This window comes from Loxodonta africana, chromosome 2, assembly GCF_030014295.1.
Source record: "Loxodonta africana isolate mLoxAfr1 chromosome 2, mLoxAfr1.hap2, whole genome shotgun sequence".
Taxonomy (NCBI): domain Eukaryota; kingdom Metazoa; phylum Chordata; class Mammalia; order Proboscidea; family Elephantidae; genus Loxodonta; species Loxodonta africana.
In genome coordinates this window covers 20380224-20394993 of record NC_087343.1, presented here as the reverse complement: position 1 = coordinate 20394993, position 14770 = coordinate 20380224, and the positions used below count along the sequence as shown (strand labels likewise).

General features: G+C 42.8%; 1 protein-coding gene across 1 annotated transcript in view; it reads left to right on the top strand.

The window, feature by feature from the left end:
• Nucleotides 1–14770, top strand: part of MYO10 (myosin X) — a 282989-nt gene that overhangs the window by 117518 nt on the left and 150701 nt on the right. The gene's annotated exons all lie outside the window — the stretch shown is intronic.

Here is a 14770-nt window from a genome sequence, read left to right as displayed (position 1 = left end):
TCCTTGAAAGCCTCTAATAAAGTTAAAACTATGCTTTCACATGTCTTGTCAGATTAGAAACTTGGTTCAGTGAATCATGTTCTTGTGTGTTTTATTGCCTTGATTTTATAAAAGGGAATTGACTTTACATGGAAGGGCCTTCTGTACATCGACGTAATTTAACCTTTCTTTCTTCCTTCTAATAAATGCATTCTCTTGTATTCTGTCCATAAGTGTTCTGTTACATAAAGAAGTCCTGTGGAGTTGTTTGACTTCCTGAAATATTGATTTGCAGACAAGTGTACCTGGCCTCACGGTAGTGTTAAGTGCTCAGTGGCTAACCAAAAGGTCGGCAGTTCGAACCCAGCAGCTGCTCTGTGGAGAAAGATGTGGCAGCCTGCTTCTGTAAAGATTACAGCCTTGGAAACCCAATGGGGCAGTTCTACTCTGCCCTAGGGGGTCTCTATGAGTCAGAATCGACTTGACGGCAATGGTTTTTTTTTTTTTTTTGAGTACCTGAGCTTGACCTTCTTTCTCTTTTTCTTGATTTTCCCTCTTGAATGGATTCTCTTTTTCTGGCCCTGGAGTCCATGCTGGGGGAGTAGTTGGTTGCAATGGAGCTGTCTTTTTTATTTGTGTGATTTCCATTTGTTGTTTTGAATCCAGTAGAGAAATGTCCATAAAAAGAAGTTGTGAACAATTTTTTCTGTCAGCTCTTACTTGGGTCTATTTTATAAAATAATACTTAAACATCAGCTCTATAATAATCGCTTTTTAACATTCAACCCAGTTGCTGTTGATTCCAGCTCATGGTGACCCTATGTGTAGAAGAGTAGAACTGGGCTCCACAGGGTTTTCAGTGGCCAATTTTTTGGAAGTAGATCACCAGGCTTTTCTTCTGAGGTGCCTCTGGGAGGACTCAAACCTCTAATCTTTTGGTTAGCAGCCAAGCTAACCAGTGAATTGTTCACACTGCCCAGGGACTCCTTTTGACATTAAAGTATGGATATCACATTATCTGGTAGGTTTGATTGGGCTGCAGATTGTATCTCTTTTTTATCTGGCTGTTTGCAAGTCTGTTTAGTAAACTGGAGGCAACCACTTGTGCGTCTTTTTTTGTCAAGTTCAAATTTTATAGTTAAAAAAAGGCAATCAAAATTTACTAACTTTTGTTAATTAGCTATTATACTTAACTCTGCCGAGACATTTGTGGTTATGAGTGATAATCATAACAACCCGTAAAATAGCTAGTTGATGCTCACTGAAACTGAAGGTACCCTTAGTGTCCAGGTTCCAACTTACCTACCCTAGACTCAGAGGGAAGAATTAGGAAAGAGGAGGAGTTAGATATCTTTAGGTTTAATGTTTAATTTTCCTCAGCATTAAAAAAAAAAAAGTATGCTTATTGGCCTTTTTTTTTTTTTTACACTGTGAAAGTGTTATTTTTGCCAGATTGACCTAATGTTTGCCAAATGTTTTCTAACAGCCCTGTCTAGAGAAATTCAATCACATTGTAGCCTTTTGACTTGCCGAGCCTGGTTTACACTAAGTCTTTAGATTAAAATGTTTTCCATATGTTCTTCTGAAAAGGTAATGTGCTACACGGTTCTGTGAAAGTGGATGTAGTCTGTTTTAGAGATGCCTGCAGGACATGCTATATCCTTCTCTTCCCATCCCAGAACCTCCTCACGGACAAACTTCCTCTTGCCCACTGTGTCACGCCTGAGTTTTTATTAATAAGTACTCAACGCTCTCTAGTACCAATTTGTTTACATAACAATTTCCTTGCTAGGTTTGTCAAGGACTTACTTATTTTGTCTTCTTTGAACCAAGGACATTGCCAGGCATGGTTGTTGTACAGTAAATGTTTATTAAACAAATGCCATAAGTATTAGAGATAGTTCCATGAATGTTGATAAGCCATTAAATTTCTTTACTGGTATATGTCTCTTGTAGGTATTTTACAACTCACACTCTCAGACATTAAAGAAAAGCCCTAAGTTCTTATTGTATCTTATCAATAATCAAGAAACAGTAAGTCACTTAGAGGGAGAAAACTATCCCAGGGCTTAAAAAGCAGACTCTTTTTAGAAGTTTTTTTTTTTTTCCTTTCCGTGATGTTGTTAAACCTGATGACGTTGTTCGGTGCCCTCAAGTCACTTCCGACTCATAGTGACCCTGTATACAACAGACGAAACACTGCGCCATCGGTCCTGTGCCGTCCTCACAGTCTTTGTTATGCTTGAGCCCATAGTTGCGGCCACTATCTCCTAAGGGTCTCCCTCTTATCCACTGTCCCTCTAATTTACCAAGCATAAGGAACTGGTCCCTCCGAATAACACGTCCAAAGTACATGAGATGAAGTCTTGCCATCCTTGCTCCTAAGGAGCATTCTGGCTATACTTCTTCCAAGACATACTTGTTTGTTCTTCCGGCAATCCAGGGTGTATTCTGTATTCTTTGCCAACACCATAATTCAAAGGCATCAAGTCTTCTTCTGTTTTCCTTATTCATTGTCCAGCTTTCACATGCATATCAAGCAATTGAAAATACCATGACTTGAGTTAGGCACACCTTAGTCCTCAAAGTGACATCTTTGCTTTTTAAACACTTTAAAGAGGTCTTTTGCAGCAGAATTGCCCAATCCAACATGTCATTTGATTTCCTGACCCCTGTTCCCATGGGCATTGATTGTGGATCCAAGTAAAATGAAATCCTTTACAACTTCAATCTTTTCTTCATTTATCATGATATTTATTGGTCCAGTTGTGAGGATTTTTGTTTTTTTATGTTGAAGTATAATCTACACTGAAGACTGTGGTCTTTGATCTTCCTCAATAAATGCTTCAAGTCCTCTTCGCTTTCAGCAAGTAAGGTCTGTATCGCGCAGGTTCTTAATGAGTCTTGCCTCTAATTCTCATGCCCCGTTCTTCTTCATACAGTCCAGCTTCTCGAGTTATTTGCTCAGCATACAGGTTGAATAGGTATGGTGAAAGGAGACAACCCTGATGCACCCCTTTCCTAACTTTAAACCACGCAGTATCCCCTTGTTCTGTTCAAACAACTGCCTCTTGACCTATGTACAGGTTCCTCATGAGCACAGTGAAGTGTCCAGCCCCTGGTAGCCACTAATAAACTTTGGCCTCCAATCCTGATGCCATGTTCCTCTAATAACCAGCAAGAATTTATTTAGAAAGCTCCTTCCCTGAATTTGTCAGTGTGTGTTGAGGGGGATTTGGAAGAGATTTACAGCATTTTCCCTAGCTCTTTGGAAACTCTGTGGGGGCAGTTCTACTCTGTCCTATAGGGTCTCTATGAGGCGGAATTGACTCAGCGACAATGGGTTTTGGTTTTGGTCTCTACCCTTGAAGCTTGCAATTTAGTCAGGACACAAAACCAAGGCCAGCTCACATGATACAGTCTCAAACAATTGAATAAAGTCCCTCATTGAGTGGTGTCGTAGTTTCTCTCAGTATCGCTGAAACAGAAATACCTCAAGTGGGTGGCTTTGAAGAACAGAATTGTACTATCTCATACAGTCCAGGAGGCTAGAAGTGTGAATTCAGGGCACCGACTCTAGGGGAGTCTCTCTCTGTCTGCTCTGAAGGACCATCACCGTCTCCACTTCTGTAACCCCGACATTCCTCGCTTCCTTGGCCACGTCACATGTGCTTCTGACTTCCCCAGTTTGTGCTTGCTTATCTCTGTGTCTGTATAAAAACAAACAAAACCAAACCTGTTGCCGTCCAGTTGATTCTGACTTGTAGCAACCCTGTAGGACAGAGTAGAACTGCCCCCATACAGTTTCCAAGGAACAGTTGGTGGATTCGAACTGCAGACCTTTTTTGGTTAGCAGCTGAGCACTTAACTACTCGACACCAATATGGCCTCATTAACGTAACAAGGAAAACCCTATTCTCAAATGGGATTGCATCTTGAGGTGTAGGAGTTAGCATTCCAGCACGTGTTTTGGGGGGCAAATTTCAATCTAAAACAAGTGCCAAGTTGGATGAGAATGACAGAGTTTTGTTTTGACTCGGCAGTGAAGACATTCAACCTTAGAGCTGAGACATTTAATACTTCCTGTGAGTGTACCCTGCCCCAGACTTGAATGCCAGGCTTGTCCTTCAGAGAATGGAGACTGCACGGCCATTTACTTCAATGTCTGTGTGACTTTAGCTTTGTTGCTGGTCCCATTGGGATCTTACACCCTGGTTAGAGCACCTTGGCTCATTCCGTAATTACCTGTGGGCAAGCCCCTGCCTTATGACCTCATGGTCGTTCTTTATGCCCAAGACTCCACCTTATCAATGTTTCTGATCCTCTGCCAACCACCCAGACAGCTGCCTTCTCAGAACCCCCGCCTTCTAATCTAGCCTGGGACCCCAGGCTTCAACCCTGAACCTTTTGGCTATGTTCTCCTGCCTCTGGCTCACCCCTGAGGGCTCTGCTTCTTTCAGAGGGTCCAGTGAGGGTTCATACCCTCTTCTGTCTCTTCCTCAGAAGACCTGGCCCTGATAAGTATCCACACCTATAAGTATAAAAAGAGTTAGGGGAACTGAGAGGACAGGACATGTGTTTGTGGTACAGAGATAAGAGATTGGGACAGGTGAGGCATAGGTGGCTCAGAAAGCCTGGGCTGGCAGTGGAAGGTCTGTGGAGGGGTGGTGGTAATGACACTACCAAGAAGGGATAAGAGCTGCTTAGATGGAGAGACTAGCAGACACTGTGCGTGAAGATGGAGGGAGGAGAGTGAGTTTGGTGGGATGGCCTCATGAAATCTGGACAATGTTAGACAATGTTGAGACATTAGAGGAGATTGGCAGACTGGAGTTAATGTTGAGTTATATGTTGAGTCATTTCCAACTCAGCAGCCCAATATGACAGGGTAGAACTGTCCCATAGGGTTTCCTAGGCAGTAATCTTTATGGAAGCAGACTGCCACATCTTTCTCCCAGAGTGGCTGGTGGGTTTGAACTGCTGACCTTTCGGTTGGGAGCCGAATGCTTAACCACTTCACCACCAGGGCTCCTTAGGCTGGGGTTAAAAAAACAAACCCATTGCCCTCTAGTCGATTCTGACTCCTAGCGACCCTATAGGACAGAGTAGAACTGCCCCATAAGGTTTCCAAGGAGGTTGGTGGATTCAAAGTGCCAACCTTTTGATTAGCAGCCAATCTCTTAACCACTGCACCACCAGTGCTCCAGGCTGGGTTAGGGAACCCTTAAAGCAATGGTTCTCGACTGGGACAGCTTTGTCACAACAGGGAGTGGGGGTGAGAGTGCTAGTGGGCAGAAACCAGGGCTGCTGTTAACCATTCACAATGCATAGGGCAACCCCAATAACACAGGATTATCCAGCTCAAAATTTCAGCAGTGCGAAGGCCGAGGAACCCTGCCTTAGAACTAATCAGACAAGCTTGGGGTTGATGGTATGTTAAAGGTGTTTGAAAAGGGAATTTCCCTGAGAAAAGTTTTAAAAGTATTGACAAGGAAGCGATGCGAGGTGAGACTGCAGAGAGATTGGCTGAGAGAGCGTAACAGTAATTTAGTGATTAGAGGTGAAAGTTTTAGACTTGGATAGAGAGACAGTGAATATACTCTAGACTGATAGAATAATGAACAAATCAGCCTTAGAAGAAATACAACCTGAATGCTCCTTAGAAGCAAGGATGGTGAGATTCTGACTGGCTTACCTTAGACATTTCATCAGGAAAGACCCATTGCTGGAAAAGACATCACGGTTGATAAAGCAGAATGCCAGCAAACACAGTGGAAACCCTTTCTAATGGATTGAATTGTGTCTTCCAAAAATATGTGTCAACTTGGTTAGGCCAGGGTTGCCAATATTATGTGGTTGTCCTCTATTTTGTGATTTTTATATGTGTTATAATCTCTGCCTGTGGTGAAAGTGGATTAGGGTGGGATTGGGTTTTTTTGTTTTTGGGATACCACCCTTACTAAGGTCACATCCCTGATGCAATGTAAAGGAAGTTTCCCTGGGGTGTGGCCTGCACCACCTTTCATCTTACAAGAGATAACAGGAAAGGGAAGCAAGCAGAGAGTGGGGACCTCATACCACCAAGAGGGCAGTGCCAGAAGCAGAGCCTGCTGTTTGGACCTGAGGTTCCTGTGCTGAAATGTTCCCAGACCAAGGGAAGACTGATGACAAGGACCTTCCTCCAGAGCCAACAGAGAGAGAAAGCCTTCCCCTGGAGCCAGCACCCTCAGTTAGGACTTCTAGCTTACTGGACTGTGAGAGAATAAACCTCTCTTTGTTAAAGCCATCCACCTGTGTATTTCTGTTATAGCACCACTAGATGACTAAGACAACCTCCATGAGATGGATTGACACAGTAGCCGCAACAATGGATGCAAACACAATGACGATGATGAAGATGGTGCAGGACCAGGCAATGCTTTGTTTTATTATACATAAGTAAGGTTGGCATGAGTTGGAACCGACTTGAAGGCAGCTAACAACAACAAGAGATGACATGAGCAAGAGGGAAGAAAAGATTTGAGCTGTATGCAGTGGGAATGAGGGCAGGGGTTGAAGGAAGGACTAGTTCTAATGTTTCCCAGTGCATCCAGCCCTTGTAGCTGTGGCAGCTCCTGAAGGTAAGCAAAAGGAAGTGGGAAAGACACGTTGGTCTTGGATGCCATCTTGCTGTACTCTCTGGAGCCAGGACAACTTAAATTGTTAGGTACCCAGCATCTAAATACAGTGTTGACAAGAGCAGGGGAGGTATCCGTGTCCTGAGTGGAGCCACCACCAAGCTCAGTGGTGTGGGAGTTTTGTTTTCCACAAAATAGAAAAGAAGCATGTTCTCTGGGTCAATTACACAGAGGAGACTCCTCTCCCAGTCTTTAAGGAATGGCTGGAAACCACATCGCGGAGAGAGCTGCAGGGAAGAGCAGAGCCCACTGCAATTACGGCGTTGGGGACGTCTCCAGGGGAAGCTAGCTCCTCTGTTCCACCCCGTCCTTTGGTTAGGTTGTTGGTCTTGCTGAACAAACACAGCAGAGATCCAAATCAAAGAAGCCCGTTTGAAGAAGTGGGGCAGTGTCTAAAGATAAATGCTTATGAAAACATACAAGTTTCTTCACAGCTAATGTATTTTTAGGTGTCCCAGAAATAGCTTCGTTTGGTGAGGTGGCATTCCAGACCGAACCTGTGAGTGTTTTTGGTGGTGGTGGTGGGTTAATTTTGAAGCCCGCCACAGCCATGTGAGATGCTAGCAGCCACCGTCCTGCTAAAGGACTATGGATTTCAGCAGACAGGTGAACTGAGTTCACCCACAAGTAAATTGCAGGCTACTTGCAGCATTGTTGGTAGTTGCCGTTGAGTCAATTCTGACTCAGCAACTCCATGTGTGCAGAGTAGAACTGCCCCATAGGGTTTTCAAGGCTGTGACCTTTCGGAAGCAGATCACCTTTGGGTGGGCTTGAACTGCCAGCCTTCTGGCTAGTAGTCCAGTGCTTGCAGCATTAAGACTGGTATACACTGCCACCAGGGCTGGATTAAGGCACGTGAAGGCCCTAAACACTGATAACCTGTGGTGTTCCCTCCTCTGCTTACTCACACATTAGACTGGGCTATGTGAGTTGTATATATATATCATTTATTAGCACATATAGAGTGATAGCAAGCACTGTGTCCCCCACAACAGATAATGAAAAAGAAACTCACTTGATAGATAAGATAAAACTTTCTGTATTAGATAAATATTAATATTTCCAGTATTTTTTGGACATGTACTATCTTACTATTATATTAAATTATTACCCAGTTAGTATTATATTAAATATATGCTAGATTGCGTCCGTGTGTATGCCAAAAATATTTTAAAGTTATAAATGTTATTGTTTACAAAACTTAGAGCATAACTATGTATATAAATACTATAAAGTTAAAAAGTAACTTAATTGAGTTTATTGCCCTGGTTGACATACTTGAGTTCCCTTGCTTTCGTGTGTCATCTGGGACTGAAGTTCCCGTTGGTTGTTCGTAAGGACGTGCACAAGAGCATACTTCTGTGTTTGTATCATGGCAAAGAGCATTGCTGGCCCTCCTGATTGGAGTTGTCGATTCAGCAGACGTGAATGTGTAAGATGGTTCTCTCAAAATGAATCAGAGACCCCTTAACTATTAATATAACCCATCCTTGCCCAGTAACTGCTCATGTTGGATCCGGTTGCATATTGCGTGAATGTAGCAAGAGTTAGACTCAGCAGCCCACCCCACCTCTTGTTTATTAGAAAGAAAATAGTATACTCCCAAGAGACCTACCAAGATAAGGAGTTTCAATTACCCAGGAGGGGACTGTAGGAGACAGATGTCAACGAAGGTGTTGAAGTGGTAGGGCCTCATAGCTTAAACAGCCTTGTGCGTGGGCGCCCTCGTGACCCTGCATGAACCTTATTTCTGGCCGGCACATTGTCACGCACTGGAGCTGGTGTTAGTTTCATTTAGTGCCCTGCCATTTCCCTTCCACTTTTCCTTGTGTCCTGTCTGCTTGGCATCTGTGGGTCTTTGGACAACTGGTGCCTCTGTTTTCTTGTTACCCTATGCATGTGCTTACCTCGTTTCTTGGGTAATCCATCCCTGCTTGCCACGGAATTAACTGTTTTGGACATGCAAATTGAAATCTGTGTTTCATTTCCTTGAGTCGAGTCTTCCCAAAGCAGCCTTTGATTTTTTTGTTCACTTCCGTTCCTTCCCAAAGCCAGTGTTGAGTAAGTGTTTGCCTTTCAGAGTCAGGGATGGCCCAAAGTCCAAATGGGTAGCACACATGTGACTCACTGTCCTGGGAACAGCTGAATAGATTTCATGTGGCTTGTCAGGGGCTCCTTGTTTTTGCCGTTTTTTTTCTTTTTTTAAACAAGAAATCAAGACTGGTGTTGCCAAAAGATGATTGTAACCATCTGTCTTACTATATGTATTTTTAAACTTGACCAAACATTTATGCTCTTGAGTGACCACTTCCACATCAGCACACAGTGGGGGCAGTTAGGAACCTGGTTGTTGGGATATATATATATATATATATATTTCTTTTTTTCTTTCCTTCCCCTCTTTTCATTCAGAGTTCTTTCAACAAGGAGGGAATTTTTGTCATTCACTCAAGTTTAACAGAAATGTCACTTCTAAATTAAAGAGCTTGATGTCAGTAACACTGAGCTATCAAGTTTTCTGTTAAAAAAAACTTGAATGCTTAATGACTGTATTAACAGTTCAAAAAATTTTTTTAATGGTCCAACTGTTTAATTGGACAGCACTGGCAAATGGCTTTGTTGCGTAGAAGGCAGTGGGCATAGAGTACTAGGACACAATTAAAACAAGAATTTACTTGTGAATTCGTGGTCAAACCATATGCCCCCAGTGTATGGACATTGACTGAGCCCTGCCTGTGTGCCAGGCACTGTGCTAGGCCCCAGGGATGCTGAACTACTCTTGTTCGTGGTGCTTGTTGAAAGATAGAATAAATGAGAGGCACTGCCCTATCCCCTACCCCCGGATTTCCCAGTTTACTGAAGGAGACCAAGGGGGGAAAACTTGCCCTCGAGTCACTTCTGACTCATGGCGACCCCATGTATGTGAAAGTAGAGTTGTGCTCCGTAGGGTTTTCTTTTTTAAATAATATTGTGTTTTTGGTGAAGGTGTGAAGGTTTACACACAAAACAGTTTAGGTTCCCATTCAACCTTTTCTACACAAATTATTCAGTGACATTGGTTACAATGTGTGAACATTCTCAATATTTCTGTTCTGGTTCTGTTTCCATTAATCCAGTTTCCCCACCCCCCTTGCATTCACATCTTTGTTTTTAAGTAATTGTTGACCATTTGGCATAGGGTTTTCAATGGCTGATTTTTCAGAAGTAGACCTGGGTGGACTTGAACCTTCAGCCTTTCAGTTAGCAGCTGAGTGTTTAACCATTTTCTTCATCCAGGGACTCTGATGAAGACAAACAAGCGAACTATTGACTGTAACTCAGGGCAGCACAAGATATGATCAAAGTACAGTCAGTTCTCATTATTGGCAGCAGTTAGGTTCTATAAAGCTGCTGCAAACACTAAATTAGTGAACACTGAGCTGTTGTTCCTAGGTTCAGGGGTAGGTTCCTGCGAGCCTCTGGTAACAACATTTCTGTCAGCTGATCCATCATGACCTTATTTTATATGTGTTTGTGCTTAAAGACAGATTATTAATCTGTACTGTTGATTCACTAACATTTGAACCCACAGCCAGCAGCACTCTAACTCATGTCTGAACAGAGTTTATCTAACACACGTATTTTCTTCTGTGAGGCACATCACAGGCTTCTGGTGCCTTGGAACACAAGACAACACTTCAGCAATGTGCTTGGGGGCCTAAATAGTGAAATCACCAACAAAACACCAGAAATGTGAAAAGCATAGCATAAATAGACTGCAGAAAGGACACTTGTTTATTGTACGAGAGCTGAAACAAAAAGCCAGGGTGTCACCCTGTCCCACCTCAGCTGGGAACACACACATCAGGCAAATTTGTTGCCACTCTGGGCAGATCTGTGACAGTACCACGAGTATTGATTTTAGCAAGTAGGTGAATTCACAAGGAGTTCACGAATAACGAGGACCAACTGTACTTACTGGGAGCTCAAAGAATAAGCATCAAAATTCGGAAGGAAAGGAGAAGGTCAGAAAGTGATTCTCAGTGGAGACGCTAGTAGAGTTGAGTTAGAATTTATCCAGCTCCAGGACCTTTAAGATTTGGAACAAAGTTTGAGTGCAGCTAGCTGGCAACATGCTCAAGAGTAGGGGAAGAAGGGCTCCCATGTGCCAAGTTAATGAGCTTGAAATAAATTGTTAAAGTTGTTGAAGACAACTTGAGACATGAGTGTGTGGGATCACTCGTCTCCGGTCACAGGGTGGTGGGTGACTGACTACAGGAGGCTCTGGTTTAGGAAGCAAGGTGACCAGTAAACCAGGTGAGAAACAGTGGGGTTCCAAACCAATCCTGTGGGAGGCGGGGTACAAGAGATGCTAAGAGAGTCTTAAGTGTTTGGTTGGACTTGGGAACAAGTCGGCTCAATTTCTGTAGGATGACTCATGGATTACTGGGTTCAGCAGTTGGGTAGAACTTGGTGCTGTTGTTCAGATGGAACTATGTAAAGAGAAACCAGTGTTTTGGGGAGAAAAATCACCCTTTTCCAGTGTCGAGGTTGAACTGTCCAAGGGACATCCATATGAAGGTGTCCATTGGGCTGTTGAATATGCGGATCTATAACTGAAAATTGAACATTGTACCCAATGTAAAGATTGAGGGAATAAGTCATCACCATATTTAGCTGAGGTGATCAATAGAGAAGGAAGAAAGGGAGTGATAGGTGGGAAATAAATCTGGATTATGACTTCCACTTTTTAACAAGTTCTTCCCATTAGGCAAGTGTACTGTGGCAGTAACCTTAAATAACCAGTACCCCTAGCACATTTCGAATAACCTGATCTACATCCAACTTTTCAGAATCACATGATAAAGAACAGTTTTGGGGTTTTGTTCTTTTTTCATGAAAAATAACTAATAAATACCTCAGCTATATGTAGCACTTTCCCACAGTAATCATCTGGGATAACAGAGGATTCCAATGTTTAATTACTGATCAGAATCTTGGGCCCACAGGGGGTAAGCAGTTTTCCGGGAGCCTTAGTTAGCTCCAGGCCTGAGGTCTCCTGGGTCTTGGACTTGACCAAACCATGTTGTCTTGATGACTTGTTCCCGTGTTGGAATTGTGACTTGCCACAGGTTGTGTGGATTCCCCCGCCATACTCTACAAGCAGACTGCATGTGACTACTGGGTTACGTTGTCTTAGTTATAGGTGTTTTTTTTTTGGATGGAGATTAGATCCTAGATGTCATGTCCTTAGGCCTTTTGAAAACCTTGAATTGGTAGATTCTGAGATTGAAGAAATGAGCTTCTCTCTGCATTTTGAAGTAGTATGGGCTGCAGCTGTTCCAGATTGTCAAAACGGGCAAGGAAATGTGTTTTTTGATCAGTTGCTGGAATTTTTCTGACTTAAAAATGTCATTTATGTGCTTCAAAATAGATTTTACTTTCTGTTTCTGAAAAGCCGTTAAAATGACTAGGCTATTTATTTGTGTGGAATTTGGAATCCAACATGAGGAAGCCGGTACTTGGCCCTGCCTTGTCTTTGTAGTTGCGTGTGTCTGTTGTCTTAAATGGCATAGTCTTGCCATGGTCATTTTGGGAGCTGTAATAATACCTTTTTATAGAGGGAGAAATGAGGCAGGCATGCAACAGATGTCTCATCACTTTTAGGGTTTTCTTACTACGTTTTATCTTTGCTTCACTTGGTTTTTAATTTACCACTAGGCTCTTCTCTTCCTCTACCCTCACCCCCTGTATTAGTCAGAGTGCTCCAGAAAAACAGCACCAGTAGAATCTCTCTATCCATCTATCTACCTACCTGCCTGCCTACTTACCTACCTATCTACCTATCTACCTACCTACCTGTCTACCTATCTATCTAATCTATCATCTGTGTACCTACCTATCTCTGTGTCTGTCATCGAGGTTTATTTTCAGGAATTGGCTCACACAGTTGTAGGGACTACCGAAAAAAAAAAAAACGAAAATAAACCTGTTGTCATCGAGTCAATGCCAACTCCTAGCAACCCTATAGGACAGAGTAGAACTGCCCCCATAGAGTTTCCAAGGAGCACCTGGTGGATTTGAACTGCCAACCTTTTGGTTAGTAGCCGTAGCACTTAACCACTATGCCCCCAGGGTTTCCAATTCAAAATTCCAAGGTTAGAAGGTAGGCTGGAAACTCTGGCAGAATATCTATGCTACGGTCTTGGGGCAGAATCCTTCTCCCTTAGGAGACCTCAGTTTTTACACTAAGACCTTCAACTGATTGGATGAGGCCCACCATATAACAGAGGGTAATCTGCTTTACTTAAGGTCAACTGTTGGTAAAGCAATTCAGATGTAAATATCTTCATAGCAACATCTATTTGACCAAACAACTACACACCATAGCCTAACCAAGTTGACACATAAATTAACCATCCTGCCCCCTAACTGCCATTTTTATTTTGATTATATGTTGAACTTTTCTTAATCCTCCTTGGATCTCTTATCCATACAGCCTTGGTTTTAGTGATAAAATCACCCATATGGGGTGGAGAGTGAAGTGGGATGTTTAAGATAGTAGGAAGAATATAAGATGTCCTTGACCCATAGTATTTGTTGGTGATGAACCTCTGAAGATTTCAAATAATTTTCATTTTCTTTGAATAAACTATTAGGAACTATTACTATTTTATTTTATGCTTCTGTTTCAGAAATGTTCAAAAGTATTATTTAGCACGTACATGGGCACACATAGTGAAAATCCAAGGAAGATGTAAAGGGCCTGTAGTGAACTAAAGGCCCACCCTAACCCGTTATAAGGATGATTCTTTAGGACTTGGGCTGTTGTATCACCTTTATCAGGGACACTTCAGTTCCCTTTACACACATCCCTGTGGTTGGCTGAGAAGGTCTTGGGTAGTAGTTGAAGAGTGTTAAGCAGGAGAATTTGCATTTTTAGAAGTTGATTTGTCAGGCATAGAGATTGGATTGGAAGGTGCCAGACTGTGTAGGAGATGAGTGAGGAAGGAAGGAGGCCTTGTGGAAATCTAGTCAAAGCGGGGGGTGGGGGTCCCTGACCAGAGGCCAGGGCAGCAGACATAGGAGGAAGGGGGATACGCTTTAGAGTTATTTAAAACATGGTACGTACAGGACACAAAGATATTGGCCACCGCCAGTGGGGCTGGACAAAGCATCCAGGATGATTCTGGGTCTTGAAGGTGGGTGAATGGTAAAAACGGTCACTGCAGATCTGCCATGTGGCACTCTGTCAAAACCCTGCTTCTCGTCCCTGTCTCTCTCAGTGCCTCTGTGGCTGTGTGTGGGCACAGCATTTTGCCATCCTTTGCTTGTTTTGTCATCTGTCAAAAGAGGCAGGAACCAAGGCCCTGCCCACATCACAGGGTTATGTAGGAACAAATGAAGGGGTGTGGTAATGTGTAAACACAAGGCAAGATTGTCCCCTTCACCACACAATTAGGAAGTACCATGTAAAGCTGTGTTGGAAATATGTAGAACTTAATTGCTGTTTAAAATCCTGAGACAAGTAAGAGGGTTCTTTATCCTTGAAGTTTCAGGAGGCTCACCAACCTTAAAGAAATGACTTAGGCCTTTAGTGAGAAGGTGAAATAGCAAAACTGTTGCTTTTTACGTTTGTGTTTTAAGAGTCCAATTTACCCCTGATAGTAAATGAAGTTACTTTAAGGGGAGGCATTTTAACTGCTAATGAGGTAAGATTCCCTATAATCTTAAAAAAACTAAGTCTCCCTCCATACCAGCCAAACACAATTTACATATTCTTTACTTTTTCTTTTTTTAAAGTGATTTCAGATTATTGAGTTTGGGCTCCAATTAATGTCCCTGTTGGTGTCTGGGGAGCCATGGTGGCTTAGTGGTTAAAAGCTCAGCTGCTAATCAAAAGGTTAGTTAGAATCTACCAGCTGCTCCTTGGAAACAGTTCTGCTCTGCCCTACAGGGTCACTATGAGTCGACTCGACGACAGTGGGTTTTTTAACGGGTTGATACGTGGAAGTCCATTGGTTGTATTTTAACTGTGAGCCATGACATATATAGCCAAAAAAAAAACCAAACCCAGTGCCGTCAAGTCAGTTCCGACCCATAGCGACCCTATAGGACAGAGTAGAACTGCCCCA